Genomic DNA, 12,239 nt, shown 5'->3' with positions numbered 1-12,239 from the left:
TGATTCCCAAAATTTAGGATATATGAAAGAGTTACTATTGAATGTCCTATTCCTCTATTTTTTCCTCCACTTCATTCCTGATATATCCACAAGAAAACAAGACTGACTTCCACACTCTGCATCTGAAAGGCTGCCAGATCTCAGATTCTATCACTCCATATTGGAAATTCTCTAGGAATCTGCTTCTGTATTATTGCAGGATAACAGGAAAGAACAGATGAAAATAGGAGCTTATCCTCACTGCCTCATTTTAATCAGCAAAACTTATAACCCTTTTCTTGGAAGATGTTGCCATAATTGACAAAGGCTTTCTGACAACCCTGAAGGACATTAAAAGCCAGAGATAAATTTTTTTCATTTATTCATTTTTTTCCGCGGTGACATTCCTCTTAAGAGGGTCTCTCATCTAACATTTTAAGAACAGATCAATGAAGCCAAATTATGTATTTATTCATAATCTCTGTTCTTTTTCCACGAGTATAAATCAAAACTTCTCAAATTGTCCTGAAAATGAAACAGATCAAGATCTGGGGATTTCCCTCGTCCTCAGTCCCACAGTGAGTCTGGAACTAAGTCAGCGAATGAAGTTTGGTAACTAGCTTTCTGATGGTGGTAGGCCAAATCACCAGCCCCTACTGCCATACTTGTCCAAGTTTCCCACTACCTTCCCTTCCCCCCACAATCACACACTGACCTACCACTCAGAGAGCAAGTTGAAGAGGTTATCATGAGCATCAGTCTCAACAGAGACAAGCTTGAATAGTTAAGCTCATAGGATGTTCTGGGATGAGAAAAGCTTTTAAGATCATCTAGTGCTTTTAAGATTCAGCTGAAGACCTCCAGGCCTAGAATGGAAAGTTAACACACAAGCATACAATGATTTCGTGGCTAACCTAGCATGAAAAAATACTTTGGTAGACAAAGCTTTTTCTTGGGAGAAAGAATTTATCAAGATTGAGGTTTGAACTCTTCCTAGCTAATTTGCTTAAATTATCATTAGACTGCAATCAGTGAGATGCTTTAGAGGTACTTAGAGTCCTTGAGACCTTTTGGAACCCCTGCTTCCACTTCAGCCAGAGCTTTTGGATTTTATTTGCATATAATGCATTAGAAAAGAAAGGTGCTGTGGTTTTGAAACTTGGAAAAAGCCTCATTTCAGATAGGCCAAACTTTCAACCAACGTACCCTCATACAAGTCCAGGCAGGATCTGGGGAGGAGAACTTCCTAAGGACAAAGAAAACATATACATAATTTCTCAAGTTCTCAATACCGATGTTCAAAGTTGAAAACATCAATATTGTTCAATTGCATGAGACTTTATAAATTGCTTTTGCTTTTATTTTACATTACATTTGTGATATGCTCAGATTTCTGTGGAAGAGAATATTATTTACTTCTAGGCTACAGGTCAAAATGTCCAAGGAAACAAAAAAAGCATGCTCTAGTCAGCAGTTCTGAATCTGAATCCACCAGATCTACAATCTGAAGACGGATCCAAACACAATGGAAATTCAATGAAGGGTCGGGGGTGAACCCTGAAAAATAATTTTACTTCCGAAAGGCAAGCTGGAGAAACTCGGGAAAACAAAGACAGAGCCACTGGGTAAATCCAACCAATTTTCTCTGGGAATACCAGACAAGAGAAAATATTTCTTGGGACTTCCCTGGTGGCGCAGTTGTTAAGAATCCACCTGCCAATGCAGGGGACACGGGTTCAAGCCCTGGTCGGGGAAGATCCCACATGCCACGGAGCAACTAAACCCGTGCGCCACAACTACTGAGCCTGCGCTCTAGAGCCCGCGAGCCACAACTACTGGTTTGTGCTGCAACTACTGAAGCCCGCGCGCCTAGATCCCGTGCTCCTCAGCATGAGAAGCCACTGCAATGAGAAGCTCATGCACCAAGACGAAGAGTAGCCCCTGCTTGCCACAGCTAGAGAAAGCCCACGTGCAGCAACGAAGACCCAACACAGCCAAAAAAAACAACAGAAAAAAGGGAAGATATTTCTTTATCAAGTCTCTTCCCTCAATTTCATTTTTTCTTTCCTAGTCTTCCCCATATCATTAAATTCACCAATATCCACCTAGTTGCTCAAACCAAAAAATCGAAAATTATTCTTGAGATCTAGTTTTCCTCATACTCAATAGCTAATCACTCAAATTTAAAAATATATTTGTCTATTTGGATAAAGAAGATGTGGCACACATATACAATGGAATATTACTCAGCCATAAAAAGAAACAAAATTGAGCTATTTGTAATGAGGTGGATAGACCTAGAGTCTGTCATACAGAGTGAAGTAAGTCAGAAAGAGAAAGACAAATACCGTATGCTAACACATATATATGGAATTTAAGAAAAAAAAAATGTCATGAGGAACCTAGGGGTAAGACAGGAATAAAGACACAGACCTACTAGAGAATGGACTTGAGGATATGGGGAGGGGGAAGGGTAAACTGTGACAAAGTGAGAGAGAGGCATGGACATATATATACTACCAAACGTAAAATACATAGCTAGTGGGACGCAGCCGCATAGCACAGGCAGATCAGCTCGGTGCTTTGTGACCACCTAGAGGGCTGGGATAGGGAGGGTGGGAGGGAGGGAGACGCAAGAGGGAAGAGATACGGGAACATATGTATATGTATAACTGATTCACTTTGTTATAAAGCAGAAACAAACAAACAAAAAGTATTGGCATTAAAAAAAATAAAGTATTTGGCATTTGACTCAAAAATATATATATATATATATATATATATATATTTGTCCATTCAAATTTTAAAATACAACTCTAACTCATTCCCTTTGTCTCCAATCCAGTCCACCACTCTAGAGCAAATAACCATAATCTGTCACTTGGTAAACCGAAATAGCCCTTTTTCTGGTCTCCCACTTTTCATGATTGTCCTTCTCCAATTTATTCTCCATACAACAGCAAAAGGATCTATTAAATTCGTGTAAATATGATTGTGTCATTCCCCATCTTGATATTCTTCAATGATTTCCTATTGCAGTTGAGATAAAATGCAAAATCCTTAATTTTTCTAAAAGGTAATGCATGATCTAGCCAATGCCAAACTCAGTCTTACTTCTTGTAAATTTTTTTACTTCTTGTAAATTTCTTCCTACTTCCTACCTCTATTTTTACTGGACACCTTTCATTTTCACAAACGTGCCCCAATATTTCACACCTCAGATCCTTTCCACGTGTTACTCTCTCTTTTTAGAATTCTCCCCATTTTTTAGTTATCAACCTAAATATTACTTTCTCAGAGGGATTTTTATTACCCCTACAATACTAAATCCCTCTCATAATCTATTGCACAGTACACTCTCATTTTTCTTCATGGCACTGAGCACAATGTATATATTTGGTTTCGTTTTTGTCGTTCTCCTTTAATAAATCACGAGCTCTATGAAGGCAGGAATCAGATATTTTGTTCACCATCGTGTACCCAGCAACTAAAACAGTACCTGACATTTACCAATACTGTCAATTGACTAGTCAACTGAAAGAACCAATGAATGAATAAGTGAAGTAAATAGAAAGATAACAAATATTCAGCTGATATACACCATGAAAAACTCAGGGAAAGCTTCCTTTTTCAATCTCCATGGTCTCTGCAGCTTCCATCAATTTGTTTTCATCATCCCCCATGATGAACAGTAGAAAACAGTTAAGTGAATTCACTTGGCATCTCTTTAGATATTTGAAACAACTCATGTTTCTGAATTCTTTTAAATTCTTTCATCTTTCATAAGATACAAAATAATTGCATGAATTTAATATGTATCTTTTATGTTTCTGTTATGTTCAAGGGACTTGCCTGATTGAATGGAGAATGCAAGAGTAGATAATAAACCTGTCCTCAAAAAGGACAATCTAGGGGACGTAGAAACAAACACAACTCAAAGTATTAATACAAGGTGACTTTTGTTTTAAGAAACTTCAAAAGACTTTAATACTTCTAGCTTCTGAGAACTTTATGGAAGAGCTAGTAGTTGAGCTGAACTTTATAGGACAGGTAAGATTTCAATAGAGCAACATGGGGAAGATATAATGGCATTCCAGGGAGAGAAAAAAGTATTAAAATATGCACATCTTTAGAAAACATAGAGCATGTTTTGGAAAGAGAAAGGAGCCCAGTTTTCTTGGAGCATATGTTATAAGAAGCAGCTACCTTATGACCCCACAATTCCACTCATGTGTATATATTTTAAAAAAATAAAAATATTAATTCGAAAAGATACATGACCTCAATGTTTATAGCAGCATTATTTACAATTCCCAAGATACGGAAGCAACCTAAGTGTCCATAAACAGATGAATGGATAAACAAGATGCGGTATATATAAACAATGGAATACTATTCACCCATAAAAAAGATCAAAATTTTGCCATTTGCAGAAACCTGGATGGACGTGGAGGGCATTATGCCAAGTGAAATAAGCCAGACAGAGAAAGAGAAATACTGTATGATATCGACTTATATGTGGAATCTAAAGAAATACAATAAACTAGTGAATAAAACAAAAATAGAAACACAGACATAGAGAACAAACTAGTGGTTACTAGTGGGGAGAGGGAAGGGAGAGGGGCAATATAGGGGTAGGGGAAAAAAAGGTTAATATGGGACTACGTGAAACCATGTGTATGAAACTTTTGAAAATTGTAAAGCACTATAGAATTTAAAGAATTTTTCATTCAATTAAAGAAGCAGCAGCAAAATATAACTGGAAAGAAGGGAAGACAACAATTTTTGGAGGCCATTTATTCCCTGGATTTAGTTCTACTTATAGAGAATTACCATCTATTGAAACTCTTTTGCACATGGCAAAAGATTAGACTGGAGCATGAGAAACAATTGTATTATGTAAGGAGACCCTGCACCCCTAGTTGAGGGGATATTAGTGAGATGATTACTACAATTGCTTAGGAAATAGCACTACAGACGACAAGTAGGATGTGGTGGAGGGAATGGAAAGAAGAGTAATGTTAGCCATTGGTTGTGATAAACAAACTCAGGTATGTTGTATATTCTGTGAGATTTCTCCAGCGGAATTGAGCCTCAATCACTCACAGCAGTACTATGCCCCCTAACACACCTTCACTGGCTTTCTTCCCTTTTCTGTTTCACTTCCTCACTTCCTTTCCAGTTCTTCCTGGAATCACGTCCCAAATATGCTCCTTGCACTCACATCCGTGATTCAGAGTCTGTTTCTGGGAAAACTCAACCTAAGTCAGATGATATTAATAATAATACAAAACACAAAATTAGGGCAAGTTGAGGGTAGGGGTTGGAAGGAAAGGATCAACATTGATTTTGACATTTTCAGTGAAGCTGGAATTTGTATTATTAGCTGAATCAAATCCATGCAAAACATAAAGTATAACTTGAATTGATAAAATAAGCAAATATTTGTAAATGATGCCAAATTGTGAGAATTTACATCTGTAAATATTTTACATCTGCATCTTCAAGTTTCGTTATTAAACATTCTTTTTCTAGCAAACTGATTAAAAATCAAAGCACCTGAGGGCTGTGGTTTACACACACACCAAAGAGCCCAAGGCTGAATTCCAAAAATCCTCTGAAAAGACTACATTAAAAAAAAATATATATATATATATTTTTGGCTGCATTGGGTCTTCGTTGCTGCACGCGGGCTTTCTCTAGTTGCGGCGAGTGGGGGCTACTCTTTGTTGCGGTGTGCGGGCTTCTTATCGCGGTGGCTTCTCTTGTTGCAGAGCACGGGCCCTAGGCGCACAGGCTTCAGTAGTTGTGGCTCGCGGGCTCTAGAGTGCAGGCTCAGGAGTTGTGGCGCACGGGCTTAGGTGCTCCGCGGCATGTGGGATCCTCCCGGACCAGGGCTCGAACCCGTGTCCCCTGAATCGGTAGGCGGATTCTTAACCACTGTGCCACCAGGGAAGTCCCAAAAGTCTCAATTTTTAATAGAGAAAACAGGAAAATAAAATCCCTCCTTTTCATTCAACATATACCAAATAAAATTCCAACAGAATCTAAGTTAAATATAAAATCTGTAGTCATGAGGGAATAGGAAAAAATAAAAGTCAATATTTGATCTATAAGTGATGGAGGAATTTCTGAAACATAGAAACAAACAGCTCAGTTACAAAGTAAGAGATTAATAGATTTAACTACATATTTTTAAATATTAAAATTAAATATAAATTATTAACTGTGAAAAATTTTTAAGTATATTATATACAAAGGGTTATTATCTTTAATATAAAGAATTATTGTAAATAATAAGCTGAATACTTCAAATGTTAAAGAGCAAACGACATCCTAGGGATACCAAGAGAAAGAAAATACAAATAAATAGCATACAAAGAAGTATTAAACTTTTTGACATATTTCAGTTTCACTTATCAAATTGGTAAAATTTTAAAATAATAGTTGCTGACAATTCTATGAGTTACTCTTCTCATCTGCTCTGGGAAGGAGTATAAATTGGCCTGGATCTGCAATCTCTTATCCACACTTCCAAAGTTCAAAGGCTTTTCATAGCTTATTTGGTGGCAAAACCAGACTTGAACTGATATGAGGCTACTGAAAATTTTTATTTATTCTACTTAGTGAGAATATTAATACATTTTGCTAAAGAAATATTAATGTATTTGATTGAAGGTGTTTCTCTATACCTAAAGAAGGATGTTACCGTATGTAAGGTGAATGCAAAATATTATCTTTCTAAAATCCTAAAATTTCTAAATTCCAAAACATATATGACTCTAAGGATAAGGGGTTGTGGACCTAGACTTTAATTTTTGGGAGAGGAGCAATTTTTCAGCAGTTTGGCTAGTGTCTTAGAGAAGTTCTACATTTGGCCTAAAAATAATAATATACTTAGGTACTTATTCTAAGAAGTCCTCAATAACATGCAGAAATATTTATAAGTAAGGATATTCACAGGAGTGTTATATCTAATATTAAGAAATTGAAAATAACCTTTATGTTCATCAAAAGGAGAATGTAAGATAAACAGTGGTGCCAACAGATGCTGAATACCATAGTAAAATCATACATTCAAGGAAATTGGATGACAGGTACCAGAGTTGAGGTAAGAACAAGACATGAAATAAATAATACCAACTGTATATTTATAGAAAAAAAATACTTGAAGGAAATTATTAACTCTGGAAAGTGGAATTATGGGTTGTTTTATTTTTTTTAATTTCACTCTTATAAATAAATCCTCCACAAATTATGTGTGACATTTACAAGCAGAAAAAAGTACGAGTAATTTAATTTTAAAATTTGAGATACTTTCAATTATTTAATCTCAGAAAGAGCTTTCAAAAATAGGGCCCACCTTAAACATCTGGAGTAATATTTACATGGCCCAGACTCCCTGACGTGATTAGATCACAGATCACATATTAGCTTTTGTAACTAAAAGAAAATACCTTTCATCCAGCAATTATTGATTCACTCAAGCGTATATTTCAGGGTATTTGTTATTATTTGTCATTTAGTATAATAGAATGTAAAAAAGGGTTAGACACGCTTTAAACCTCAAAATTAAATGTTACAATAGGTGAGAAACATCACCTTACGTTTCTATAGCATCTTACAGTTTGTCGAGGATTTTCACGTATGTTTTCTAATTTGCTCTTTATGTGTATTTCTGTGATTCTGCATTTTATAAAAATAAGGTTGCAAAAATGCAAAAAAGCAGAAAGAATAACAAATTTCGGAGTTTTCACAATCAGGTATTAATAACCATTAATATTTCCATTTTTATAAATAAGAATGAACATTCTCTGGATAAAACTGAAGTCCCCTATCCACATTTCACAGGTATCTCAAATGTATGTTCATATATGTATATACACATATCTCTCCATGAACAATATGTAGTAATTTTTTGTTTTGTGTGTAGGGGTTATTTTAAATTTTATACAGTTTTATACTGTACATATTGTTCTGCCCCTTATCTTTATTTCAGTATTATAAGTTCTATCCATATTATACACACACAAACACACACACATACACACCATTTGTGTAAACTACCAAATTTTATTGTCATTTGCTCTTCAAAATAACACTATAAGGTAGACAAGGCAGGGATTTTCATGCTACTTTACAGATGAGTTGTTAAGTGAATTTCCAAGATGTATAAGAGGCTTAATTGGAATTGTTCTAACCTTAGTCCAGTGTTCAGTATTTCTTCCCTGATAAAAAGCAACTTTAGACAGAAAAGCCAGACTTACAGAAACATGGAAATTTACTGCTAGTTACAATTGACGTTACCCCAGAGAACATCCGGAGATTTGTCTCTTTTTCGCCGACTAAAACAGTTGGAAACAATGACTTCAAGTTTTACTAGTATAACTCATATGTTGAATTCATGACATAAATGATACATAACTGTATGTGATTCTTTAACTGTCCTTTAAATTTTAATCAATGGGAGTAAGTCTTCCCAGGCCCTGGATAACAGATCCATAGGTCTCATTGCTTCAATTCTTAGGTTATAGTCTTATGGTTACTTTAAACATAAATAGAGTCTGAAATTAGATGTTATAATGTTCTGTCCAAGATACTAGCCAAATTTGTGAACCAAATTTCTGCTTCTTGACAAAGCAGCTAATTGTTCCCTGGCCAAGTTTGGGTCTATTTCAGGCTGAAGGCCTGCAGTGGGGAAGGCGGGAGACTCAGCATAGCAAGGTCCTTCTGCTTTCTGCTCCCTCCCTGCTTGCTTTTCTGCCCACTCACCAGCTATTTTCAGATTTCCTTCTACCAGAGTGGCAGCAGGAAAAGAAGGAAAGATAAAGGGTAGTACATTTCTAACTGCATGGGGTGGCTATCATTCATGGGGTGAATGGTAAGAGTCAAATCTTTCTCTTGGTGAAGTTTTTATGAGTTCTGCAGACGTTCTTTGCTGGATCGCTCATTTAAATTTTCTGGATAACTCTATTCCAGGTAGCTACTGTATTTGTCATTCTTTCTTCAGCACCTGGTTCTCCAGGCTACACATACAGACTCTTCCTTGAGGTCCTCTTGCCTCTCCAGGCAACCCTTTTGGAGAGGATCAAGAAGACCTTAACTGCGGGCTTCCCTGGTGGCGCAGTGGTTGAGAGTCCGCCTGCCGATGCAGGGGACACGGGTTCGTGCCCCGGTCTGGGAGGATCCCACATGCCTAGGAGCGGCTGGGCCCGTGAGCCATGGCTGCTGGGCCTGCGCGTCCAGACCCTGTGCTCCGCAACAGGAGAGGCCACAGCGGTGAGAGGCCTGCGTACTGCAAAAAAAAACAAACAAAAAAAACAACAAAAAAAGAAGACCTTAACTGACATTCTCTCATAGGACCTTTACTTGAACCTTAGAAAATATTCAAGCAACCCTTAGCCACTGGTGATGGATCCCAACGCAGAAGCCCTTTCCAGGCCCTCCCCCGCAAACCCGGACTGTTTTTGTCCTTTAGAATTCCTTGTTTGCAGCCTGATAAATCTTTCTGGGGAAAGAGGCAGGCATAGTACTTTATACTGCACAATTTTGGGGAACACATTTGAAAGCTCTTTCAGGGGTTGGCTTGAAACCTTTCTCCCTATGTTTGAGATAAAACATTAACTGTGTCCCTCCCCCCAAATGGGTGGGGTGAAGATTTAGAGCATAACAACATGTTTCGAAAGAAAAGTCTTTGCAAATCCTCTGATCACAACTTCTCTTCTAGTCTTTGTTTTTATTCTTCATCTGCCTGAGAGATTCCATATCCCCAGTATCATTTCATGTAAAAAAAAAAAATGGGTTGATAAGAAGGGGTTTGTTTTACACTGTGGTAACCAATATTTACACTATTGGCCCCTCAGTCAAAATGAAGAGGGAAAATCTCATTCTGATTTCCTGTGTTACCTGACCAAGTGACACAGGGCTAATTATTTAACCACTCTGCAATTTCCCCTTCATTTAAAATGAAGAATAAATGAGGTAATGGGATAATAGTAGTATTTAATTCATAGGACTGTTGTGATGATTAAATGAGTTAATACATGTAAAGTCTTAAAACATGTCTGACTTGTCATAAGAACTCTGTAAATGCTATTATTTATCTTTCAAACTTCCAGGTATAAAATAAATGTCATAGAGATATAATGTACAGCATGGTGACTATAGCCAATAATACCTTTTGCATGTTTGAAAGTTGCTAAGAGAGTAGATCTTAAAAGTTCTCATAACAAGAAAAAAATTGTAACTGTATATCATGGTGGATATTAACTAGATCTATTGTGGTGATCATTTCAAAATATATACAAATATCGAATCATTATGTTGTATGCCTGAAACTAATATAATGTTATATGTCAGTTTTACCTCAAAAGATAAAAAACAAAGCAAAACAAAAAATTTTAACTCAATTGGCATTTCCCTAACAAGCTTTACTTAATTTATTCTGTCAGTGTTACATGCCTTCCTCAGTGTTCCCAGAAAAACTTAGGTGAGCTCTGTCTCTTTGTGTTTTCAAATTCATGTAACACATTCCTATAAATAGGTGTTTATATGCATGTTTTCCCCCATAACCATTTAAGTCAGGGATTTTGATTTATTTATTTTTGTTTCCTAAGCATGTTTGATGGATATACAAGTGAACACGAAATATATGATGGTGAGACTCAAGAGTGAGGGGATATGGGGACATATGTATGCATATGGCTGATTCACTTTGTTGTACAACAGAAACTAACGCAGTATTGTAATGCAATACTCCAATAAAGATCTATTTAAAAATAAATAAATAAATAGATCGAATTGCTTAATAGTGTCAGTAATCAACTGCTGAGGTAGACAAATGAATGAATAAAGGCTGAATAGCAAACAAGTCTCTGAAAGCTCTAAAAAATCACAGAAACATACACAGTTTACACATGACGGTGCCAATATTTTCCTATTAAAGCCATAAGAATTTGTAAAAAAAACAGACTAAGGAAGCATTGGATCTTGCCAGATGTTTAATGATACCAGGCTGTGTTCAGAAAGGAAAGCATGTATTTTATAATCATCCCATGTCGTAATTTGTTGAAAGAAATATAAGTCTAAAAAATAGAGATAGCCATTGTTCCCTGTTTCTGTTGGGTAATTCTAGCTGATCATTATGCTTTAAACCTCAAGGAGAGAAAATGAAACTCACAACTGATCAAAGTAGCTAAGTGATGAAACTATTGAGTATTAACACTAAAAAGTCTGATAAAATTAGAAACAATATTTAATTATAATTACCTTGTACTTATAATGACTATGGATAAGAGACTACAATAAATACAGAGTTAAATGTAGCGCAATTACATTCTTTTTCTTTTGATTCATAAATAATTTTTAGTATTAAATTAATTCTTTAAAAATATTATAAGGTTAATTGAGACTGAAAGGCACCCAAACAGAAATAAAATTGATTTCCTTGATATTCAAAAATAATTTAATTATTTTTCAATATTTTTCATTTTTTCAAATGGATACTTTCTTCAATGGTAGAAGGCAGATGCTAAAAACATTAGCAATCATTAAGAGAAAATAATAGTGAAGAAAAGTCTTGCTCTTTTATGTGTTATTTCTCTTTAAGCCAAAATATTCCACTTATTTAGTTCCATCAGATCTGAAACTTGGGAATGTTTTGAGCCATAAAAAATAAAGTTATATTAACCCTTATAATGTTCCATGAATTCCTCTCCGTAGCATGGAGAACTACTCTGGAAGCTATGTTGAAACTTTGGATATGTCCTCTTGTGGAATTGTTATCCTGCCTACTTCAGTCCGAGTAAGTCCTGGTAAATCCCTGGAAAGGTTTGGATGCTAATATGGGAAATGGGGAATGAGTTAGACTCATTCTGCCTTTGCTTTGCTATTTCACTTTGGGCAAGTTATTCAAGCTCAGCTCTAGCTATAAAATGGGACATTTGTTTAATTATTGGTAAAGTGGAGATGAGTACATTTATTTCCCAGGGTTATTTTAATGCCTAAGGTCAATCTTTATTCAGTGCCTTAGAAATTCCCACATACCCTATAACAACAAGATTATTATGTTAGTAATAGATTTTGATTCCAAGGAACAGAAACTAGTTCAAATAGAGGAGGGATGGGTGGGCAATACTCTTCATGGCGGGAGTGGAGCGGGTCCACTTTCCTCTGTTCTCAACTTGGGATGTACTCGTATATTCAGTCCTGCTCAGGGGGGTTCACCCCTTGTCTCAGCAGGTATAAGCACACTTATTTGG

This window comes from Monodon monoceros, unplaced genomic scaffold (genome assembly GCF_005190385.1).
Source record: "Monodon monoceros isolate NGI ecotype Baffin Bay Population unplaced genomic scaffold, NGI_Narwhal_1 Super_Scaffold_11, whole genome shotgun sequence".
Classification (NCBI taxonomy): domain Eukaryota; kingdom Metazoa; phylum Chordata; class Mammalia; order Artiodactyla; family Monodontidae; genus Monodon; species Monodon monoceros.
Note: the sequence above shows the minus strand (reverse complement) of the source record.